At 39.5% G+C, this 26,600-nt stretch overlaps 1 non-coding gene and 1 pseudogene across 1 annotated transcript; both read left to right on the top strand.

Annotated features, from left to right (window-relative positions):
* The first annotated feature begins 8,973 nt into the window (after nucleotides 1–8,973).
* LOC143672295 (U6 spliceosomal RNA) lies at nucleotides 8,974–9,077 on the top strand. The gene has a single exon (XR_013169763.1). It is a non-coding gene; the product is annotated as a U6 spliceosomal RNA (small nuclear RNA).
* A 2,409-nt stretch (nucleotides 9,078–11,486) lies between these two features.
* LOC143671331 (DNA replication licensing factor MCM4 pseudogene) lies at nucleotides 11,487–14,266 on the top strand (annotated as a pseudogene).
* The last annotated feature ends 12,334 nt before the right edge of the window (nucleotides 14,267–26,600 follow it).

Genomic DNA, 26,600 nt, shown 5'->3' with positions numbered 1-26,600 from the left:
CATAATAGGTGGAGACTTCAATTCCCCACTCTCATCAATGGACAGAACATCTAGACAGAGGATCAATAAAGAAACAGAGAATTTGAATATTGCAATAAATGAGCTAGCCTTAACAGACATTTATAGGACATTACACCCCACAACTGCAGGATACACCTTTTTCTCAAGTGCTCATGGATCCTTCTCAAAGATAGACCATATGCTGGGTCACAAAGCAAGTCTCAACAAGTTTAAAAAGATTGAAATCATACAAAACACTTTCTCAGATCATAAAGGAATGAGGTTGGAAATCAATAATAGGCAGAGTGCCAGAAAATTCACAAATATGTGGAGGCTCAACAACACACTCTTAAACAACCAGTGGGTCAAGGAAGAAATTACAAGAGAAATCAGTAAATATCTTGAGGCAAATGAAAATGAAAACACAACGTATCAAAACTTATGGGATGCAGCAAAGGCAGTGCTAACAGGGAAATTTATTGCCCTAAATGCCTATATCAAAAAAGAAGAAGGGACAAAAATTCAGGAATTAACTGTCCACTTGGAAGAACTGGAGAAAAAACAGCAAACTAACCCCAAAGCAAGCAAAAGGAAAGAAATAACAAAGATTAGAGCAGAAATAAATGAAATTGAGGACATGAAAACAATTGAGAAAATCAATAAAACCAGAAGCTGGTTCTATGAGAAAATCAATAAGATTGATGGGCCCTTAGCAAGACTGACAAAAAGAAGAGAGAGGATGCAAACAAATAAGATCAGAAATGGAAGAGGAGACATAACCACTGACTCCACAGAAATAAAGGAAGTAGTAACAGGATACTATGAACAACTTTATGCTAATAAATACAACAATGTAGATGAAATGGAGAACTTCCTAGAAAGGCATAAACAACCAACTTTGACTCAAGAAGAAATAGACGACCTCAACAAATCAATCACAAGTAAAGAAATTGAATCAGTCATTAAGAAGCTCCCCAAAAAGAAAAGTCCAGGACCAGATGGCTTCATATGTGAATTCTACCAAACATTCCAGAAAGAATTAGTACGAATCCTGCTCAAACTCTTCAAAAAAATTGAAGAGGAGGGAAAGCTACCTAATTCATTCTATGAAGCCAGCATCACCCTCATACCAAAACCAGACAAAGATATTAGAAAAAAAGAAAACTACAGACCAATCTCTCTAATGAATATAGATGCAGAAATCCTCAACAAAATTCTAGCAAATCGAATCCAGCAACACATTAAGAGAATTATACATCATGACCAAGTAGGATTCATCCCAGGTATGCAAGGATGTTTCAACATAAGAAAATTAATTAATGTAATACACCAAATCAAAGCAGAAAAATTACATGATCATCTCAATTGATGCAGAGAAGGCATTTCACAAAATTCAACATCCTTTCCTGGTGAAAACACTTTAAAGGATAGGAATACAAGGGAACTTCCTTAAAATGATTAAGGGAATATATGAAAAACCCACAGCTAATATCATCCTCAATGGGGAAAAACAGAAAACTTTCCCCCTAATATCAGGAACAAGACAAGGATATCCACTATCACCACTGTTATTCAACATTGTGTTGGAAGTTCTAGCCAGAGCAATTAGACAAGAAAAATAAATACAAGGCATCAAAATTGGAAAGGAAGAAGTAAAACTATCACTGTCTGCAGATGATATGATACTATATATTGAAAACCCTGAAAAATCCACAGCAAAACTACTAGAGCTAATAAATGAGTATAGCAAAGTGGCAGGTTACAAGATCAACATTCAAAAATCTGTAGTGTTTCTATACACTAGTAATGAACAATCTGAGGGGGAATTCAAGAATTCCATTTACAATTGCAACTAAAAGAATAAAATACCTAGGAATAAATTTAACCAAAAAGACAAAAGACCTATACAAAGAAAACTACAAGAAACTGTTAAAAGAAATCACAGAATACCTAAATAGATGGAAGGGCACACTGTGTTCATGGATTGGAGACTAAATATAGTTAAGATGTCAATTCTACCTAAATTGACTTACAGATTCAATGCAATACCAATAAAAATCCCAACAACTTACTTTTCAGAAATAGAAAAGCCAATAAGCAAATTTATCTGGAAGGGCAGCATGCCCCGAATTGCTAAAAGTATCTTGAGGAAAAAAAACGAAGCTGGAGGTCTCACACTGCCTGACTTTAAGGCATATTATGAATCCACATTAGACAAAACAGCATGGTACTAGCATAAAGATAGATATATTGACCAATGGAATTGAATAGAGTGTTCAGATATAGACCCTCTCATCTATGGACATTTGATCTTTGATAAGGCAGTCAAGCCAACTCACCTGGGACAGAACAGTCTCTTCAACAAATAGTGTCTAAGGAAGTGGATATCCATATGCAAAAGAATGAAAGAGGACCTGTATCTCACACCCCATACAAAAGTTAACTCAAAATGGATCAAAGATCTAAACATTAGGTCTAAGACCATAAAACAGTTAGAGGAAAATGTAGGGAAATATCTTATAAATCTTATAATTGGAGGCAGTTTTATAAACCTTACACCTAAAGCAAGAGCGCTGAAGAAAGAAAGAAATAAATGGGAGCTCCTCAAAATTAAACACTTTTGTGCCTCAAAGAACTTCATCCAGAAAGTAAAAAGATAGCCTACACGATCGGAGACAATATTTGGAAATGACATATCAGATAAAGGTCTAGAATCCAGAATTTATAAAGATATTGTTCAACTCAACAACAAAAAGACAGCCAATCCAATTACAAAATGGGAAAAAGACTTGAACAGACACTTCTCAGAAGAGGAAATACAAATGGCCAAAAGAAACATGAAGAGATTCTCAACTTCCCTGGCCATTAGAGAAATGCAAATCAAAACCACAATGAGATATCATCTCACACCCACCAGAATGGCCATTATCAACAAAACAGAAAAGGACAAGTGCTGGAGAGGATGTGGAGAAAGAGGCACACTTATTCACTGTTCGTGGGAATGTCAAATGATGCAACCACTGTGGAAGGCAGTTTGGCAGTTCCTCAGAAAGCTGAATATAGAATTGGCATATGACCCAGCAATACCATTGCTAAGTATCTACTCAGAGGACATAAGGGCGAAGACACAAACGGAAATTTGCACACCAATGTTTATAGCAGCATTATTTACAATTGCAAGGAGATGGAAACAGCCAAAATGTCCATCAACAGACAAGTGGCTAAACAAACTGTGGTATATACATATGATAGAATATTATGTAGCTTTAAGACAGAATAAACTTATGAAGTATGTAACAACATGGATGGACCTTGAGAACATTATGCTGAGTGAGACTAGCCAAAAACAAAAGGACAAATACTGTATGGTCTCACTGATATGAACTGACATTAGTGAATAAACTTGGAATATTTCGTTGGTAACAGAGACCATCAGGAGATACAAATAGGGTAAGATATTGGGTAGTTGGAGCTGAAGGGATATAGACGATGCAACAGGACTGAATACAAAATCTTAGAAATGGACAGCACAATACTACCTAACTGTAATACAATTATGTTAAAACACTAAATGAAGCTGCATGTGAGAATGATGGAGGAAGGAGGGCTGGGAACATAAATGAAATCAGAAAGAAAGATAGATGTTAAAGATTGAGATGGTATAATCTAGGAATGCCTAGAATGTATAATAGTGACTAAATGTACAAATTTTAAAAATGTTTTTGCATGAAGAAGAACAAAGGAACGTCATTATTGCAGGGTGCTGAAAATAGATGGTAATTAATATTTTAAAATGTCACCTTATGTGTGAGACTAAAACAAAAAATGTTTGTTACAAAGTTTATATTTTGACTAGTGCATTTCCTAATATAAGTTATGTAGATAGTTTGATTGAACACCAGAAGTACTTGGAATCTCAGGTAGGACATGAGATTTTGTTGGTTTGTCCAGAGTGATGCCCCGATGAATCCCAGAGTGATTCGATCAGTGAGTGGAAAAATATTTGCAAAGCCCCCTTTGGGGAATGGTGAGAACGGGGAGAAATGCAACTTCCCCAAGTTGAATTCTTGATATTCTCACAAGCAGTGTGGACAACCAAAGCTATAGGCTGAGCGCCCAGTCTTGGGGTTTGTTCATATGAAACTTAACCCCACAAAGGATAGGTCAAGTCTACTTAAAATTTAGGCCTAAGAGTCATCCCCAAAGAGAGCCTCTTTTGTGGCTCAGATGTGGCCTCTCTCTCTAGCCAACACAACAAGCAATCTCACCACCCTCCCCCTGTCTACGTGGGACATGACTCCCACAGGTGTGGACCTTCCTGGCAACGTGGGACAGAAATCCTAGAATGAGCTGAGACTCAACATCAAGGGATTGAGAAAAACCCTAGAATGAACTGAGACTCAGCATCAAGGGATTGAGAAAACCTTCTTGACCAAAAGGGGGAAGAGTGAAATGAGACAAAGTGGCAATGGCTGAGAGATTCCAAACAGTCAGAGGTTATCCTGGAGGTTATTCTTACGCATTAAGTAGATATCACCTTGTTGTTCAAGATGTAGTGGAGAGGCTGGAGGGAATTGCCTGAAAATGTAGTGCTGTGTTCCAGTAGCCATGTTTCTCAAGGATGATTGAATAATGATAAAGCTTTCACAGTGTGACTGTGTGATTGTGAAAATCTTGTCTCTGATGCTCTTTTATCTACCTTGTCAAGAAACGAGTAGAACATATGCAATAAAAATAAATAATAGGGGGAACAAATGTTAAAATAAATTTAGTTTGAAATGCTAGTGATCAATGAAAGTGAGGAGTAAGGGGTATGGTATGTATAATCTTTTTTTCTGTTATTGTTTTATTTCTTTTTCTGTTGTCTTTTTATTTCTTTTTCTGAATTGATGCAAATGTTCAAAGAAATGATGAATATGCAACTATGTGATGATATTGAGAATTACTGAATATATATGTAGAACAGAATTATATGTTAATGTTTTTGTTTGTTCTTAATTGTTTTAATTAATAAATAAATTTTTAAAAATTATCAAAAAAAAAAAAAACACCAAATGTGCTGGCACCACATAAGGCAGCCCTGGTTGTGGAAACTGAGAGGCAGAAAACTGGAGCCTAACACAAAAACAAGGAACCCACAGGAGTACACAGATGGGGAGACAGGGACTAGGAAATAAGCCAAGCCGCGTTCTTTGAATATGCCACCCTCACCAGCGCAGCCACGGGACCCATGACTCACACACCCTACACATCTAACTTCATTACCCGCCACTCCTCCCCATGCTCCAAGCCCCCCTGCCCCACCAAACCACAGAAAATGTACCCGCCCCACACCCCCACTGCAAGTGGAGTCCCACCCACCTTTCCAGAACCCCTCCCAAGCACCACCTCCCCCTCCCAGCTCCCTGCAGGCTGTCACCAGCGTATAAAGGTTGTGGGCGCTTAGGTTCATACTGAGGCTACACACGGCCCCCCTCAAAGTGTCACACAGCCTCACCCCCTCCCCACCTAAGCTCTGCACATCAGTTTATAGCACTCCTAGACCTGGACAAGTGTACAGCCCCCAGTCATGCCCTTCAGCTCTGGGAACGTCAGTTTATGGCACTCCTAGACCTGCACATGCACATGGCCCTCAGTCACACTTCCCAGGTCTGACAAAGCACTGACCTATGCAGCCAGGTCACATTTGCTCCCAGCCCATGAAGGCATAACACCGACCTGCTGCCATAGGTCTGCACATGCACACAAAGGGCCCCATGTCCCAGACGAGCACACACTGGGGTAATGACCCCCAGACCCATGCAACCATATAGTTACATCCTCCGTGGCCACAGAGTGCCCATATGCACAAGCACTAGCATAACACCCCTAAACAGCACCTATACCTGCACTGCAATACATCACCGAACTGTTGTGCCCAGTGCCATACCCTGCACCCTGCTACACCTCCTCCCTGCAAATACAAGGCTTTAGACTACCGGAGGAAATCAACTCCCAAAGTAAATCAGTCAAGATATTTACATGTGACGTAAACGACAGAAGATCACTAAGCATATCACAATGCAGACAGATATAGCTTAGCCTAATGGCCAAATTAAAGCAACAGAGGAGACACAGATGTTAGAATAGCTAATCAAAGATGTTCATAAAATTATACTTAATAAAATAAGCGGGATCACAAATGACATAAAGGAGATCAAGAAGACAGTAGAAGAGCATTGTGATGGTCAGCTTCATGTGTCAACTTGGCCATGTGGTGGTATCTGTTTGTCTGGTTGGGCAAATGCTGGCCTGTCTGTTGCAATGAGGACATTTCATAGAATTAGATCATGATCACGTCAGCTGCATCCACAGCTGATTTCATTTGTAATTAGCCAAGGAGAGTGTCTTCTGCAGTGAGTGATGCTCATTCTAATCACTGGATGTCTTTTAAGGAGGGTTCAGAAGAGACAGGCTCTTTTACTGCTTCGGCTGGCAAGACTCTCCTGTGGAGTTCATCCAGACCCTCCATCGGAATTATCGGCTTCACAGCCTGCCCTGCGGATTTTGGACTCTGTGTTCCAGCAGACACATGAGACACTTCTATAAATTTTATATTTGCAAGTGTTCCCTGTTGATTCTGTTTCTCTAGAGAACCCTAACTAATACACTGGCCTATTTGGAGGGGCCTGTGGAAAGAGAAACTGCAGGAAGGGCAAGAGGACTGCTGGGACTTTAGTCTTGTTATAGGTCTAGAAGAAATGGTTATGAAAAGAATTAGAAATATCTTCCAAGCCATTTGCTTCAGGGCCTTCATTTGCAGTTTCATCTGATCACTCTAGGGCTAATCCCTTCAGGAGGAGGTTGGGTGGCCAACTCCTCAAAACAGGCTGGAGGTGGGGTGGCTATGCCGTCAGGGTAAACTATTATAGGGTTAACTAGAGAAGACTCAGCATGACCTAGGTAGGGTTTCAACCTCACCCCCGACATCATTATCAATCTGTATGTCACCATCCCAGTTTTGAGGGTCTCACTCCTTCCCAATCAATGCCCTCGTTTTAATGGCAGACATCACACAAACATTGAGATTTCAGTTTACGTTGTAAAATTGCTACTCTAACAATAAAATTCTGAGTCTGATTTTCAGAGATCTCAAGTCTATGACTACAGGAAATAAAATTTTCCTTCAGGATACTCATAGAAACATCTACATCTGTCAGATGGTGCTTAAGCTTCTCATTTGAAGCCTTAAGCCCATCCCTTTCACTCCTTACTGTAGCCAGTGTATCTAACAACAACCAGCCAACATCTCTATACCTCTTATTTCCACAACACTCTGTAAAGGTTTCAAAAACATTATCCCCCAGAGCCTGGCTTCATACAAGTGAAGCATTAGGAGAATCAAATGGTGATATTTTGACTATCTCTTTTGCCAACTCACTCCATGGATTGGGAGTGTCATTCTGATTATGAGAATCAGAGTCCTTAGTGCCTTTGAGTCCAGTCAGAGTAGAAAACCATTCATAAAAACACATTTTTAAGATTTTGTTTCTTAAGAACCACTCCTGGTACCAAGACGTATTAGGTAGGGTTCTCTAGAGAAACAGAATCAACAGAGAACACTCGCAAATATAAAATTTATAAAACTGTCTCACGTAACCCTGGGAACGCAGAGTCCAAAATCCGCAGGGCAGGCTGTGAAGCCAATGATTCCGATGGAGGGTCTGGACAAGCTCTACAGGAGAGGCTTCCTGGCCGAAGCAGGAAGAGAGCCAGTCTCTTCTGAATCCTTCTTAAAAGGCTGCCAGTAATTAGATTGAGCATCACTCATTGAAGAAGACACTCCCCTTGGCTGATTACAAATGGAATCAGCTGTGGATGCAGCTTACATGATCATGATCTAATTCTATGAAATGTCCTCATTGCAACAGACAGGCCAGCACTTGCCCAACCAGACAAACAGATACCACCACTTGGCCAAGTTGACACATGAAGCTGACCATGACAAGCATAAAGAGGAATTTGAAAGAATATATAGAAAAATAGCAGATATCACAGAGATTAAAGACTCTGTTGACCAAATAAAGAACATACTAGAGGCATACAACAGCATATTCGAAGAGACCAGAGAAAGAATAAGCAATCTATAGGACAGGATAACCGATTTTGAACACTCAATACAGTAAATGGCAAAAAAAGATGGAAAAATTTGAATGGAATTTCAGGGAAATGATAGAAAAGCAAAGTGCACAAATATAAGAATCATTGGTGTCCCAGAAGGAGAAGGAGAAGAGAGGAGTAAAGGGCTAGGAAGAGTAGTTGAGGATATAAGGGGGGAAACTTCCCAACATTTATAAAGGACATAAATATACAAGTCAAAGAGTCACAACGAACTCCAAACCAAATAAATCCAAATAGGCCTTCCCAAGACACATACTAATCAGCCCGTCAAATATTGAAGAGTAGAAGAAAATTCTGAAAGCAGCAAGAGAAAAACAATATACTACATACAAAGGAAACCACATAACACTGACTTCAGACTGCTCAACTGACACCACTGAAGCAAGAAAGCAGTGGTATATTATATTTAAGATCCTAAAAGAGAAAGACTTCCAGCCAAGAATTCAGGGCCCAGCCAAATTGTTCTTCAAAACTGAGGGAGAGATTAAAATTTTCACGAACAAAGGCTTAGAGAATATGTCAATAAGAGTCCAGCTCTACAAGAAATAATAAAGGGAGTTCTACCGGCTGAAAAAAAAAGACAGGAGAGGGAGGTCTGGAGGGAGACGCAGAATTGAGGAGTACCAGTAAGGGTAACTTAAAGGATAAAAAGAGAAAGAGGGAAAACAACATATTGATCTGACAAATAAAATAAAAAAAGAAAAGATGGGGGATTCAAGAAATGCCTTTTCAGTAATAAATTTGAATGTTAATTGACTGAATTTACCAATTAAAAGATACAGATTGGCAGAATGGATTAAGAAATATAATCCAGTGCTCGCTTCGGCAACACATACACTAAAATTGGAACGATACAGAGATTATCATGGCCCCTGTGCAAAGATGACACCCAAATTCAGGAAATGTTCCATATTTAAAAAAAAAAGAAAGAAAGAAATAGAATCCAACTGTACACTGCTTACAAGAGACTCATCTTAGACACAGGATTCAAATAGATCGAAAGTGAAAGGGTGGAAAAAGATTTTCCATGCAGGTTTTAACTAAAATAAAGCAGGATACTAATATCGGACAAAATAGACTTTAAATGTAAAGACATCATAAGAGAGAAAGAAAGACACAATATATTAATTTAAGGGACAATTCACCAAGAACATATAATGATCATAAATGTATATGCTCCCACTCAAGGAGCTCCAAAGTACATCAGACAGACATTGGCAAACCTGAAGGGAGCAAAGGTATTTCAACAATAATAGGAGACTTCAATACACCACTCTACTCTATAGATAGAACAATCAGACAGAAGATCAAGAAGGAAATAGAGAAGTTAAATAATTTGATAAATGAATTAAACCTAACAGACATGTATACATCATTGTTCCCCAAAACACAAGGACAGACGTTCTTCTCTAGTGTTCATAGAACATTCTCCAGGATAGATCATATGCTGGGGCACAAAACAGGTCTTTATAAATTTAAAAACACTGAAATTATTCAAAGCACTTCCTCTGATCACAGTGGGATGAAGCTGGATCTCAATAACCACCAAAGGATGAGAATATTCACAAATATATGGAGATTAAATAACACACTCTTGAACAACCAGTAGGTCAAAGAAGAAATTGCTAGATAAATCAGTAGCTATCTGGAGATGAATGAAAATGAGAATACAACTTATCGAACCTATGGGATATGGCAAAAGCTGTAGCTGAGAGGGAAATTTATTGCCGTAAATGCCTATATTAAAAAACAAGAAAGAGCAAAAATCGAGGACTTAACAGCACACCTGGAGAAACTTGAGAAAGAACAGTAAACTAACCCCAATGAACAACACAAGGATGCCGCTATCACCACTATTATTCAACATTGTGCTAGAAGTTTTTGCTAGAGCAATCAGGCAGGACAAAGAAATAAAAGGCATCCAAATTGGAAAGGAAGAAGTAAACCTCTCATTATTTGTAGATGATATGATACTATACTTGGAAGATACTGAGAAATCTACTGCAAAGTTACTTGAGCTAATAAATAAATTCAGCAAGGTTGGCAAGATATAAAATTAATGTACAAAAATCAGTAACATTTCTATACACAAGCAATGACCTAGCTGAGGAGTCAGTTAAGGGAAAAAATTCCATTCAAAATAGCAACTAAATGAATCAAATATTTAGGAATGAACTTAACTAGGGATGTAAAGGACTTGTACACAGTAAACTACTGAACATTGCTAAAAGAAATCAAAGGAGATCTAAATAGATGGAATGACATTCCCTGCTTATGGATAGGTAGGCTAAATATAGTAAAGATGCCAATTCTACCCAAATTGATCTACAGATTCAATATAGTACCAATCAAAATCCCAACAACCTACTTTGAAGATTTGGAAAAGCTAAATACCAAATTCATTTGGAAGGGAAAGAGACGCCGAATAGTTAAAAGCATCCTAAAAAAGAAGAACGAAGTGGGAGAATCAACACTCCCTGACTATAAACCTACTATGAAGCCATAGTGGTCAAGACAGCATGGTACTGGCACAATTCCATTGACCAATGGAATTGAATCGAGACCCAGCAATAGCACTACTTGGTATATACCCAAAAGAGCTGAAAGCAATGACAAACAGACATTTGCACACCGATGTTCATAGCAGCATTATTCACAGTCGCCAAAAGATGGAAACAAACAAAATGCCCATCAACAGATGAGTGGATCAACAAAATGTGGTATATACATACGATGGAATATTATGCAGCAGTAAGACAAAATGATGTCCTAAATCACATGACAAGATGGATAAGCCTTGAGGATATAATGCTGAGTGAAATTAGCCAGACACAAAAGGATAAATGCTGTATATTCCACTCTTATGACCAGCATAAAGGTATAATCAGAGGCTTATAATAGAGAATATAGGGGACTTAGAGATACATAAAAGCTAAAGATAGGTGAACTGTTAGCTAATGAGGTTGTACTCCAACGTACGGGAATAGATAGGAGTGAAGGTGGTTCTCTAGTGAGTTTATAAGTAATATTACCATACTGAGGACAAAGAAGATTGAAAGGGGTTGTATACACCTACCTGTCCCACTGATTAACACTAGAAATATGAATTAGTTCTCACAAGAATTCTTCAAAGATATTCTTGTACAAAGAGTGTTTAAGTCCAAGGTACGGGGGAAAACTGCTATTGCATGCTATGAGCTATGTTCAAAAGGAAATCATCAGGCGCGGGCGAAGAAGAGCCTGCCGCTCGCGCGGTCTGTGAGCTCTGCTCTCAGCTGACTTGAGCCCGAGAATCAGCTCTGCGCCCCGCAGGTGCTCCTGGACCCATGTCTTCCCTGGCTTCGACCCTGAGTCGCCGCGGCAGCGGCCGAGGACGAGCTGGGCCGCGGCAGACACCTCGAAGCGAAGATGCCAGGTCGTCCTGAACTCAGCGGCGCAGGGGCGAGGACTCCACGTCCATGGGGGAGCTGCAACCTATGCCCGCCTCGCCCGGTGTAGACCTGCACAGCCCAGACACCTTGTTCTCCAGCCCCCCGCAGCTGCATTCCTCAACTATTCCTCTAGACTTTGACGTTAGTTCCCCACTGACATATGGAACTCCCAGCTCTCGGGTAGAGGGGACTCCACGCAGCGGTGTTAGGGGTACAACCTGTAAGGCAGAGGCCTGACCTCGGATCTGCCAGGAAGGGCCTGCAGGTGGATCTGCACACTGATGGGCCAGCAACAGAGGATATAGTGACGAGTGAGTAGTCTCTAGGCCAAAAACTTGTGATTTGGGGAACAGATGTAAATGTGGCAACATGCAAAGAAAATTTCCAGAGATTTCTTCAACAATTTACTGATCCTCTGGCTACAGAAGAAGAAAATATTTCCATAGACATTAGCAAGCCTCTGTATATGCAACGACTCGCGGAGATTAATATTATTGGAGAGCCATTTTTAAATGTAAACTGTGAACACATAAAATCATTTGACAAAAATCTTTACAGGCAACTCACGTGCTACCCACAGGAAGTTATCCCAACTTTTGACATGGCTGTCAATGAGATCTTCTTTGATCGTTATCCTGACTCAATATGAGAACATCAGATTCAAGTAAGACCATTCAATGCATTGAAGACTAAGAATATGAGAAACCTAAATCCAGAAGACATTGACCAGCTCATTGCCATCAGCGGCATGGTCATCTGAACGTCCCAGTTGATTCCAGAGATGCAGGAGGCCTTCTTCCAGTGCCAGGTGTGCGCCCATACAGCCCGCGTGGAGATCGACTGTGGCCGCATCGCTGAGCCCTGCGTGTGAGAGCACTGCCACACCACCCACAGCATGGCATTGGTGCACAACCGCTCCACCTTCTCCGACAAGCAGATGATCAAGCTCCAGGAGTCTCCCGAGGACATGCCGGCAGGACAGACACCTCACACCATCATACTGTTTGTTCACAATGACCTTGTTGACAAAGTTCAGCCTGGTGACAGAGTGAACGTTACAGTTATTTACAGAGCAGTGCCCATTCGCATCAATCCCAGAGTGAGTAACGTGAAGTCTGTCTACAAAACCCATATTGACGTCATTCACTTTCGGAAGACGGATGCAAAACGTCTGCATGGCCTGGATGAAGAAGCAGAACAGAAACTTTTCTCAGAGAAACGTGTGGAATTGCTTAAGGAACTTTCCAGGAAACCAGACATTTATGAGAGACTTGCTTCAGCCTTGGCTCCGAGCATTTATGAACATGAAGATATAAAGAAGGGAATTTTACTTCAGCTCTTTGGAGGAACAAGAAAGGATTTTAGTCACACAGGAAGGGGCAAATTTCGTGCTGAAATCAATATCCTCCTTTGTGGTGATCCTGGCACCAGTAAGTCCCAGTTGCTGCAGTACGTCTATAACCTGGTTCCCAGGGGCCAGTACACGTCCGGGAAGGGCTCCGTGCTGTTGGCCTCACTGCCTATGTCATGAAAGACCCCGAGACCAGGCAGCTGGTTCTGCAGACAAGAGCCCTGGTCCTGAGTGACAATGGCATTTGTTGCATCGATGAGTTTGACAAGATGAACGAGAGCACAAGGTCCGTGCTGCACGAAGTGATGGAACAACAGACCCTCTCAATTGCGAAGGCTGGGATTATTTGTCAGCTCAATGCACGTACTTCCATCTTGGCAGCAGCAAACCCTATCGAGTCTCAGTGGAACCCAAAGAAGACCACCATTGAAAATATCCAGCTGCCTCACACATTGTTATCAAGGTTTGACCTGATCTTCCTCATGCTGGACCCCCAGGATGAGGCCTACGATCGGCGCCTTGCGCACCACCTCGTGGCCTTGTACTACCAGAGTGAGGAGCAGTTGGAGGAGGCGGTCCTGGACATGGCCGTGCTGAAGGACTACGTTGCTTATGCCCACAGCTCCGTCATGCCGCGCCTGAACGAGGAGGCCAGCCAGGCCCTTATCGAGGCTTATGTAGACATGAGGAAGATTGGTAGTAGCAGAGGAATGGTTTCTGCATACCCTCGACAGCTGGAATCATTGATTCGCTTAGCAGAAGCCCATGCCAAAGTGCGGTTTTCAAACAAAGTTGAAGCAATTGATGTCGAAGAGGCAAAACGCCTTCACCGAGAGGCTCTGAAGCAGTCAGCAACTGATCCCCGGACTGGCATTGTGGACATATCTATCCTCACCACAGGAATGAGAGCTACTTCTTGTAAACGGAAAAAAGAATTAGCTGAAGCTTTGAAAACACTTATTTTATCTAAGGGCAAAACACCAGCTCTAAAATACCAGCAACTTTTTGAAGATATTCGGGGGCAATCTGACATAGCAATTACCAAAGATATGTTTTAAGAAGCACTGCGTGCCTTGGCTGATGATGACTTCTTGACAGTGACTGGAAAAACTGTTCGCTTGCTCTAAAGATGCTGTGAATTGAGCTGTGTGTTCTCTCTTCTGCATTGGGAAACTTCACTTGTTTGCACTTCTTTGCAGCATAGAGGCTAATTAGCTTAGTCTGCTGCCATCAGTGGGGATAAATTCTTAAGTCATTTTTTAACTATATAGAAATTTTTCTATCCAGGGTGTCTGTTCTCCTAGTGAAGTATTTTCATATTTTAACATTTTAAGTAAAAATATTATGCCAATTTACAAAAAGACAAACAATAGAGACTATTTTCTTGAAGTGCAGAGTTTTAGTACCAGGGCTTTAAATCTGTATACTAACTAGTCCATATACTCAAATAAATAACTGGTGTTTTTTTGAAGAGGACAGTTTGAGGTCATGATTTTTTTGTGCTAGACTTTCTAATAGCGGTCATCCACATGCTTGGGGTTTTTGTAATTTGAGATAGTAGATTCAACCGGAGTATACAATTCAATGTGAGTTCATTGAAAAACTGGAGCCATGGTCCCTTTCAGCACTCAAGTGTAATTCTTTCAGAGCCCATCGTGCATTGTTCCCATGGATACCGTAAGATCCAAAAGTAAACTGTAAAGAGGGTGATTGGAAATGCTTAGATGCTGGATTTATTCCTACCACACTTCATTGTATCATGTAAAAATTTTCTTAAATAAATGATTCAGAATAAGTGAAAAAAAAAAAAAGGAAATCATCAGCACTGCCACAGCAACAGCAGAGATAAATAATGGGGGGAGGGACAAAAGTTAAGAGGAGGTTTAGATTTCCTATTTGGAGAGGTTGTGTTTATTGGTTTTCTTTCTCTTGGGAACAATGAAATTATCTAAAATTGAGAATGTTGATGGACAGTGGACTTGGGCCCTCTACATGATGCCCGATGAATGCAGGTGGCTGAAAGATGCACTGATGGAGAAGTAGATTGGCGAACGATGGTGTATACTTATGAACAAAGGTTGTGCTGCTACAAAAAGGAACAATGTCATGAGGCCTGCAATGATGTGAATGAACTCATGTGGGACATTTAGTGAGACAAAATAAGCCAGAAACAAAAGAACAAGAATCGTATGGTCACTTTTAGAAAATGCTTATAAGAAAACAGGGGCCTACATTGTGAGCTTTTAGAGCAGACACATGAAGTTCAGAGTGGTGATATTATTTCCGGATTTTGAAAGGCTGTTTTATATATATAACTTGATATTTAGAGAAAAGAACGAAGCTGAACAGGTTGGGGTTAAAGTAATTCAGAACATAGGGGTAAGGAAGACAGTGTCTGTATTTTAGAACCACACATACTCTTTGAGACCAATGGAAGAAAGGTTTATTTGGTCAAGAACTGAAATTTTCTGTAGCGCATAATCTAGTTCAACCTATCTGTATAGCTCATTTGAACAATTGAAACACAGGAAGCACAGAATAAGAAAGAGGTTCTTTAATTCCGTATAGATTACTGTAATGACTGGATATATCCTACAGTATATTAAGCAGATAATCAAAAAGTATTGGCAAAGTCCCCTGAGGGATGGGAGAAAGAATGTGGAACTATTAAACCTTATCATCAGGGAGTCCCCTGATAATGTATCAAACTTTAGGGACACCCAAATCAATAGGCCATGCCCTCGATCATGAGGCTTACTGTTGTGAAGCTTATTTAGGTAGTGGAGAAGCTTAGACTACCTATAGGCATGCCTAAGAGTTACTTCTGGAGGACCTCTGTTGTTGCTCAGATGTGGCCTCAGTATCTCTAAGCCCAACTCTTCAAGTGAAATCATTGCTCTCCCACTTACGTGGGACATGACACCCAAAGGTGAAAGTCTCCCTGGCGACGTGGGAGATGACTCCCAGGGATGAATCCAAACCTGGCATCGTAGGATCAAGAATTCCATCCTGACCAAAAGGGGGAAAAGAAGTGTACTTAATAAAGTATCAGTGGTAGAGAGAGTTCAAATAGAGTTGAGAGGCTACTCTGGAGGCTGCTCTTATGCAAGTTTCGGTTAGAACTTGCTACCTATTATAACCTGCCAACCACCAACCAGGACCAGTCCAGCCAATCCTAAAGAACACCTAGGGCAATATAAAATATTCCACAAGGGTTCTGCGCTCAAGAGTGACTTCCAAGAAACCTACAACCTCCAGATGGGTCGCTGATCTGGATAAATCCTGAAACCTAGTCCATCCTCTCCAGAACATCAGATAGTTCCATCTCCATACCCCATATTAGTGACAGACCCTTCCAATATGAAAAATTTAGAATTGCCATAGCCCAAACACCCATAAAGAGAGGGATGGAAAGATCAAAGGTGATGGTGGAGTTATACAGAGAAGATAGGATTTAACATATAAATATGAATGCTTAATCATTACATTGATACCTCTTTTAGTATCCAGTATTTTAGAACAGTTAGAAGTAAAAACCTGAAATTGTGACACTGTAACCCATGTCAAACTCTGAAATATGTTCTACAACTAATTGTGGTGCTGTGCTTTGAAATTTATTGCTTTTTTGTATGTATGTTATTTTTCACCAAAAAAGAAGGAAAAATTCTTTTGTGATGATAAAAAAATATTTAAGCCCTCTAGCCTCCTATATTCTGGAGGAGCTAGAAAGAAAAATATGAGAGGATAGTATGGTAGCTTATGACAAACTCTGGGATCTGTCCTGTAACTACTTGTTGAAGAGTGCTTTGAAAACTATTGTTTTTTTATTTCTTTGCTTTGTATATATGTTATAGTATACAATAAAAATGTTAAAAATTAAAAAAACAAGAAAGAGCAAAAATTGAGGACATAACTGCTCACCTAGAAGAACTTGAGAAAGAACAGGAAACTAACCCAAAGCAAATAGAAGAAGAGAAATAACAAAGATTAAAGCAGAGTTCAATGAATAGGAAAACAAAAGAACAATGGAAGGAATTAATAAAACCAAAAGTTGGTTCTTTGAGAAAATCAATAAAATTGACTGGCCACTAGCAAGACTGACAAAGATAAAAAGAGAGAGGATGTAAAGAAACATAATCAGAAATGAGAAGGGGTGCATAAACACAGATGCTGAAGAAATAAAAGAAATCATAAGATGATACTATGAACAACAATATGCCAACAAAATAGACAACTTAGATGAAATGGACAAATTCCTGGAAACACACAAACAAACTACACTGAATCAGGAAGAAATAAAAGATCTCAACAAACCAATCACAAGTAAAGAGATTCAATCAGTTATCAAAAATTTTCCTACTAAGAAAAGCCCAGGGGCAGATGGCTTCACAAAGGAATTTTATCAAACATTCTAAAAATAAATAACCCCAATCCTGCTCAAACTTTTCCAAAAAATTGAGGAAAAAGGAACTCTACCTAACTCACTGTATGAAGCTAATATCATTTTAATACCAAAGCCAGGTAAAGACGCTATAAGAAACGAAAATTACAGGCCAATCTCCCTAATGAACATAGATGCAAAAATTCTCAACAAAATATTAGCAAATCGAATCCCACAGCACATAAAAAGAATTATACACCATGACCAAGTGAGGTTTATACTATGGATGCAAGGATGGTTCAACGCAAGAAAATCAATTAATGTAATACAGCAAGTTAACAAATTGAATGGGAAAAATCACATCATCTCGATTTATGCCGAAAAAGCATTTGACAAAATGCAGCATCCTTTTCTTATAAAAACACTCCAAAAGATAGAAATCAAAGTTAACTACCTCAATATGATAAAAGGAATATATGAAAAATCGATAGCCAGCATCATACTCAATGGAGAAAGCCTGAAAGATTTCCCCCTAAGAACAGGAACCAGATGAGGATGTCCACTGTTGCCACTATTATTCAACATTGTACTAGAAGTTCTGGCTTGAGCAATCATGTAGGACAAAGAAATAAACGGCATCCTAATTGGAAAGGAAGAGTTAAAACTTTCATTATTTGCAGATGAAACGATACTATATTTGGAAGATCCTGGGAAATCTATGGCAAAGTTACTTGAGCTAATAAACAGATTCAGCAAGCTGGCAAGATATAAAATTAATGTGCAAAAATCAGTACCGTTTCTATACCCAAGCAATGACCTAGCTGAGGAGTTAAGGAAAAAATTCCATTCAAAATAGCAACTGAAAGAATCAAGTACTTAGAAATGAACTCAACTAGGGACATAAAGGACTTGTACACAGAAAACTACATAACATTGCTAAAAGAAAAATTAAAAATCTAAATAGATGGAAGAACATTCCCTGCTCATGGATAGGAAGGCTAAATAGAGTTAAGATGTCAATTCTACCCAAACTGATCTAAAGATTCAACACAGTACCAATCAAGATCCCAATGACCTACTTTGAAAACTTGGAAAAACTAATTACCAAACTCATCTGGAAGGGAAAGAGACCCTGAACAGTTAAAAGCATCCTAAAAAAGAAGAATGAAGTGGGAGGATTAACACTTGCTGTTTTAAAACCTATTATAAAGCCACAGTGGTCAATGCAGCATGGTACAGGCACGAAGATAGAAGCATTGACCAATGGAATTGAATCGAGAGTACAGAAATAGACCACCAAATCTATGGTCAACTGATTTTTGACAAGGCCTCCAAATCCTCTCAACTGGGACAAAATGGTCTTTTTTAATAAATGATATAAAGGAAGAATTGGATATCAATAGCCAAAAAATGAAAGAGGACCCCTATCTTACACCCTATACCAAAATTAACTTAAAGTGGGTCAAACACCTAAATTTAAGAATTAGCAACATGAAGCTTCTAGAAGAAAATGTAGGGAAACCTCTTCAAGACCTAGTAATAAGAGGTAGCTTCCTATACTTTACATGCAAAGCATGAACAACAAAAGAAAAAATACGTAAATAGGGAACTCCTCAAAATTAAATGCTTCTATACCTCAAAAGACTTTGTCAAGAAGATGAAAAGGCAGCCAACTCAATGGGAGAAAATATTTAAGAGATCAGACAAATCAACAACAAAAGAACATACGACCCAATTATAAAATGGGCTAAAGACATGAATATGCATTTTTTATGAAGAGCAAATGCAGATGGTTCAAAAGGACATGAAGAGATATTCATTTTCATTGGCTATAAGAGAAGTACAGATCAAAACTATATTGAGATACTACCTCACACCTATAAGAATGGCTGCTATCAAACAGATCAGAAACTCTAAATGTTGGAGAGGACGTGGAGAAATTGGGACACTTATGCACTGCTGGTGGGAATGTATAATGGTGCAGGCACTATGGAAGACTGTTTGGAGGTTCTGTAGGAAACTAAATATCGAGTTGCCCTCTGACCCACCAATAGCACTACTTGATAAATACCCAGAAGAGCTGAAAGCAATGACACAAACAGACATTTGCACACCGATGTTCATAGCATCATTATTCACAATCACCAAAAGATGGAAACAATCCAAACACCCATCAACAGACGAGTGGATTAGCAAAAAATGGTATATACATATGATGGAATATTATGCAGCAGTAAGACAAAATGACATCCTGAAGCACATGACAAGATGGATGAGACTTGAGGACATAATGCTAGTGAAATAAGCCAGACACAAAAAAATAGATACTGTAAGATTCCATTTTTATGACCATTGTAAAGGTGGCAGAAGGATGCACTGACTGAGAAGTAGATTGGCCAATGATGGTGTATACTTATGAACAAATATTGTCTTGCTACGAAAAGGAACGAAGTCGTGAGGCATGCAACGGTGTGAATGAACATGTGGGACATTTAGTGAGGCAAAATAAGCCAGAAACAGAACAACAACAATGGGTATGGTTTTCGTTAGAAAAAGCTTATAAGAAAACGGACCTAGATTGTAAGCTTCCATAGCAGATAAATTAAGTCTGGAGTGGTAATTATTTTTTCTGAATTTTGAGAGGCTGTTTTATATATATAATACTGATATTTAGAGACTAGAACAAAATCGATCAAGTTAAGGTTAAAGTAATTCAGAATGCAGGGGCAAGGAAAACATTGTCTATATTTTAGAACCGTACATACTCTTTGAGGCCAAGGGAAGAAAGGTCTATTTGTTATAGACCCGAAATATTCTGTAACACATAACCTAATCCAACTTATCTGTATACCTCATTTGAACAACTGAAACACAGGAAGCCCAGAATAGAAAGAGGTCCTTTAATCCTGTATAGATTAATATTATACGAGGATACATCCTAGAGTATATTAAGCAGATAGTCTAAAAGTGTTGGCAAAGTCCCTTGAGGAATGGGAGAAAAAATGTAGAACTATTAAACTTTACCATCAGGGAATCCCCTGATACAGTGTCAAACTTTAGGGACACCCAAATCAATAGGCCATGCCCTTGATCTTGAAGCTTATTCTTGCAAAGCTTATGTGGGTAGCACAGAAGCTTAGCCTACCTATAGGTATGCCTAAGGGTTATTTCTGGAGGACCTTTTTTATTGGTCAGATGTGGACTCACTCTCTCTAAGCCCAACTCTGCAAGTGAAAGCATTGCCCTCCCCCCTACCTGGGACATGACATCCAGGTATGAAAGTTTCTCTGGTGGATTGAGAGATGACTCCTAGGGATGAATCCAACCCTGGCACTGGGGGATCAACAATTTCATCCTGACCAAAAGGGGGAAAACAAGTGTAACTAATAAAAGTATCAGTGGCAGTGAGAGTTCAAATGGAGTCATGAGGCTACTCTGGAGGTTGCTCTTCCTCAAGCTTCAGTTAGATATTGGTACTTATCATAACCTGCCAAACCCCAATCAGGAGCATTCCAGCCAATCCTAAAGAACACCTTGGGCACTATATAAGATTAAACAAGAGTTCCATGCACTAGAGTAACTGTCCAGAAACCTACAACCTCCAGATGGGTCCCTGAACCAGATAAATCCTTAAACCTAGAGGGCCCAGCCTCTCCAGAACATTGGATAGTTCCATCTCCCTACCCCATATTAGTGACAGACCCTTCCAACATGAAAATTTAGAATGCCTATAGCTCAAACATCCCTAAAGAGTAGGATAAAAAGATCAAAGTTGATGGTGGAGTTATACAGAGAAGATAGGATTTAACAAATAAATATGATTGCTGAATCATTAAATTGATATCTCTTTTAGTCTCCAGTATCTTAGAGGAACTAGAAGTAAAAAGCTAAAATTGTAGAATCATAACCCATGCCAAACTCTGAAATATGTTCTACAACTAATTGTGGTGCTGTGCTTTGAAATTTGTTGCTTTTTTGTATATATGTTATTTTTCATAAAAAGAAAAAACAGTCGATTGTGATGATAAAAAAATGTTTATGCCTGCTAGCCCCCTATATTCTGGATCAGCTGAAAGGAAAATTCTGAGATGATCGTATGGTAGCCCATGACAAACTCTGGGATCTGTCCTGTAACTACTTGTTGAAGAGTGCTTTGAAAACTGTTGTTTTTATTTCTTTGCTTTGTATATATATTGTATTATACAATAAAAAAGTTATTTTTAAAAAACCAAACATGTCACCCAATGAAAGAGAAGCTGCAAGTAGGGCAGAGACAAGGGCCAGCTGGTTCAAAAAGGGAGAGAGCAATGAAATGGATGGATTTGAGAATAGCTGTCTACCCAGGATGGGTGGAAGGGGGAACCCAATCCCCCAGCATGGAGAGTCAGGGGAGAGGGAGGAACTTCCTTCCAGGGTTTTGGCACTAGAAATGAAAGTCTTGGGCTGGGTGGAGGTCGGAGACAAGAAACAGAGACAGAGACACAGCACCGGCAGTGGGGGAAGTATGGTTTATTAGCAGAGGAGTAACAGGGAGAGTTGACTGAAGAATTCAACTCTCTCCTACCTGGATTTGAGTAGCTTTTAAGAAATTTAGGGGTAGAGTTAGGTGGGTTTCTCACAGGTGGGCCCTTGGAAGTTTGGTGGTCTTCCATTGGTGAAAACACTGTTTTATTTCTGCAATGTTGTAACTGCGGGAGGGGGGAGCTGCGGGAGGGGGCAAGGGAGTTGTTTCAAAGAATACTGCAAGGTTGTAACTGCCCGAGGGCAAATGTTTGTGCACAAGGATTTATCACCAGGTGACAGCCTGAGAGCCTTGAGATGTTGATTCTCTGCAGCTCTATCTTCGTAGTCGCTTGTTTCTCCAGTTCAGCTCTCACATCATAGATAAATTGATTAAATTTAGAATTTGGTCAATTTATAATAAAAAAAATGATTTTTTACTAGCAGTCAATAAGAGGGAGGGGTAAGGGGTATGGTATGTATGAATTTTTTTCTTTTCATTTCTTTTTCTGAATTGATGCAAGTGTTCTAAGAAATGATCATGGTGATGAATAGACAGTTATGTGACGATATTGTGAGTTACTGATTATATGCAACAAAATGATCATATGGTAAGAATGTTCATGTTTGTATTTTGTTATGTTTAAAAAAATTTAAAAATCGTTAAAAAAATGATTTTTCTTCACAGGACACCATGCAAAAGAGAATAAAGAAAAATAACAGGTAAAGTGACTATTTGAGGGCAGGCAAGGGTGGCTCAGTGGCAGAGTTCTCACATGTCATGCCAGAGACCTGGGTTCGATTCCCAGTGCTGCCCATACCAAAACAAAAAAAAGGAGAGAGAGAAACTATTGCAAAACCATATATCTGGCAAAAGAATTTTGCGTAGTATATATAAATAACATAATTCAATACCGTTTATCCAGGGTATGGAAACATGAATAAAAAAGTAAGGATAAAAAATAAAGAAATAATATGAGGGATAAAGGGTAAAAATATGGGTAGGTTGAAATACTGGTAGTCAATGAGAGAGAGAGAGGTAAGGGGCATGGGATATATGAGTTTTTTCTTTTTTTCTTTATTTCTCTTTCTGGAGTGATGCAAATGTTCTAAAAATGATCATGGTGATGAATATACAACTGTGTGGTGATATTGTGAGCCACTGATTGTACACCATGTATGAACTATATGTGTGTGCATATTTCTCAATAAAAATTAAAATAATAATAATAATAAGAGCTCATACTCAGTGGTGAGAGACTGAAAGTTATACCCTGATGAGAGGAATAAGACACAGATACATGCTTTCACCACTTCTATTCACCTATACTGGAATTTCTAGGCTGATAAATTAGGCAAGAAAAAAGGAAAACATCAAAATTGGAATGGAAAAAGAATTATCTCTTTATGCAGATGACATGATCTTACAAATAAAATATACTAATATCAAATATTGCATGCATGATGAAAAAAGTTTGGTAGATCCTCAAATATTAGACAAAGAATTATGATATGATCCAACAAAATCACTCCTAGATAGCTACACAAAAGAACTGAAAACAGGTATTTAAAAGAACATGAATATTCATAGCAGAACTATTCATAGTAGCCAAAAGGTGAGTACAAACCGATGCCCATCAACTTATGGACAAGTTAAAGATAGCATATAAACATAAGGAATATTATTCACCCGTAACAAATGAAGTGCTGTTAAAAGTTACTATGTGGATTCAAGTTAAATGAATACATAGTGCTAAGTGAAAAAAAGTCAGCCACAAATGGTAAGGTATTGTATATGATTCCATTTATATGAAATATCCAGAATATATAAATCCATAGAGACAGGAAATAAATTATACTATTAGGAAAAGGGGGGGAATGGGACAAAGTGAAATTGCATGTTTCTGTGCAGTGTGAATTCTCTGATGACTTAGAAGGCATACACTCAAGAAAAATTTCATCATATTTGAACATTTACAGGTTCTCTATCCTGAAAAGTTTCTAAAGTGAGAAAGCTGATTGGAGCTGGGAGAGACTACTTTCACAACTATGGAAGGTTTCCTTGTAGTGAGAATTCTCTCATTCCTGAAAGTTGGATTTCCGAGGGAAGTTCCTGCACAATGGGAATATTTATATAGTTTCCTTCTCATATGGCTACTCTGATATCTGGTGAAATGCACGCACTGTTGGAAATTTTACTCAGAAGTCAAAAATTCAAAGAATTTCTTCTCTGCCTTGTGAGATCAGATCATTGAAGACTGAGTTAAATATTCACAAACAGCTTTGATTCTAATGTATAAATATAATATAGAACCACTTTTGAATGGGGAATCCAAAAAAGGACAAAAAACCGCAAAAACAAAATAAAATGATGGATAGCAAGAAAAGGACTTGGGGTTCAGAGGAACATGAAGTTAGAAGTGAAAAGTCCCCCTTGCATGCTGCACTTAAGAAAAAACAAAACAACAACAAAACCCAAACCTCAACCACTTCAAGAAAACACAGACTTGAGGAATTTTGATGAATGAGTTTTTCTCCATATTCAGCACTCACTAAAACACTTATGCTCAATTTTGGGCATCACAGCACTTGGAAAGTGATATGGAGAACATGGAGATTCTCACGACAACACAAAACAAACAAACAAACAGCAGTAAACCTTTTGCTGAATCACTGTAAATATGTTTATGGTTGTGATTTTCTTTACCCAAAACTGATAGATGAAATCAAAATACAGGATGGTTCTTCTGACGTGTGCTTCAACATAGTTGTGATTGTGACATATATATGGCCTTCATCTATGTTCTTTGTTATTTGAAGACATTTGTCTAACATTTTCTCATGAGAAATTTTGTACATAGAAAAAAGTTTTTAAAAAGTTGCACACTGACTACCTCTAGATTCTGCATGACAATCCAAACGTTAGTGTTTTTTTTTTTTTTTAACATTGTAGGAATCATTTAAAATCTCTGCCTAGTATCTCCTCTCACTGATGCATGGGTTAATTTAGGTAAACAGTCCCCTATTTTGGAAGTACTCATTGGTTCAAAATACCCCAAGTTATAAATAATGACTGAAGAAAACCTCTGAGCACACATATGCTGTTTGCTGAATTATTAAGGGCTATGACAGCTTGTAGGCAGGGATGTTTGTGCCACTGCCCCTAAACTTTTTAATCGATCTTTGGCAGGGGATTAAAGATTCAATGGAGAATACAATGTATAAGAGAGCTTAAAAGAACAAGTTGGAAGGAATAAAAAGCTCAGAGCATGCATGCCCTCATGTGTATCCATGGGGGGGTGGGCTGTCCCCGGAGTCTATTTGTTCTACTCTAGGGATCCCACTATGGTTCAGCCGCCCCTGCCTGATGGGCTCAGATGCCCCAGGCTTGAGTCCAGAGTCAAACATTAGAGTGCTGACTGTACCACTTGGCAAACATCTAACTGATCCTCGTCAAGGGAACTTTAGACCAAGGTAGGCTCCCAGTGGAGCTTATGTGGGGAAGGTGAGTGTCTAAGGGAGAGGACCTTGGGCATAAGTGTCTCAGGCTTCAGCCCTGAAAAATAACTCCTTATTCACTGAGACCACAATCTCATAACTCTTCTGGGCCCTGTCCTTGTAGAGGCCCTCATACTGGTACCCTGATGTCCCCACTATTCTTTAAGATGTACATGGCAATATCTTCTAAGCATTCAGGTGATTAAAACAGCACAAGACCTCCTTTAGACCCAGATGCATCAATAACAATTTCACATCAGGAACATGGATTACAGCGGCACAAACGTGGATGAGGGGGCTGAGAACAGGTGAAAACACAAAGAAAACAGCACCTCCAATTCATGGCATCTCATGAATGACTGCACCATAGTATCCATTCCTTAAAACCAGTCCCTTGTCCTTAGGACTAAACACTCTAAAGGAAAGAAGGCAACAGAGGTATCATGATATCCAGAATGGTAGGGTCACAGTAAACTTATATCAGCAGTCTTTCCCTGCTGGTCTGCAGTGCTCCACGGCCCTCATCCTTCAGCAAAGGCTCCCACTGAAGTTAGATAATCTCCACTCCACATGGAAATAGACTCCATTCCCCAGCAGGTCTTAGGCTCTCTCTCTCTCTCTCTCTCTCTCTCTCTCTCACACACACACACACACACACACACACACACAGAGAGAGAGAGAGAGAGAGAGAGACACTGTCAGACCAAGGAACTCTGCAGGGGGGAAGCCCCTGACGACAGAGATCTTGGTCTAGGCGTACTGTCCCACATCACTGGGCCTGGGACTGCCATTGTCTACCCAGAGACACTGTGCTGCTCAGAGGCCCTAGCAAAGGGGATTATGCCACAAGAGTCCAGTCTAATCAATGCAGGGGTTTCCTGCCACAAGTAGCTCTCAACACTGGAAGTACCGACATCCAGAGGGCAGTAGAATCCCTTTCCTCACCTAGGGACACATAGGAGCCTGACCTGCAGAGACGCCTTCTGGTACCCAGTAGCTGCATCATCAAGGATGAGTGGAAGCCCCAGCCGCATGAGATAAACCAAGCATAACAATATAACACCCATGGGCTTGGAAAATCAGATTGTCATGAAACCTACAGCCCACGACACAAGGCCAGGACCTGCATGCAAATCTAAACATGCTGTGTGTGTGATAAAATAAAACTCGAAACAGGACCTCAGTTTTCTAGCTAAAAGGTTCAGGATATAGTCGAAAATCATCCTTCATACAAAACCCCAGGAAAATTACAATTTGAATGAGGAAAGTCAATCAACTG

Source organism: Tamandua tetradactyla, chromosome X, assembly GCF_023851605.1.
Source record: "Tamandua tetradactyla isolate mTamTet1 chromosome X, mTamTet1.pri, whole genome shotgun sequence".
Classification (NCBI taxonomy): domain Eukaryota; kingdom Metazoa; phylum Chordata; class Mammalia; order Pilosa; family Myrmecophagidae; genus Tamandua; species Tamandua tetradactyla.
Note: the sequence above shows the minus strand (reverse complement) of the source record. Positions and strands in the feature narration are given on the sequence as shown.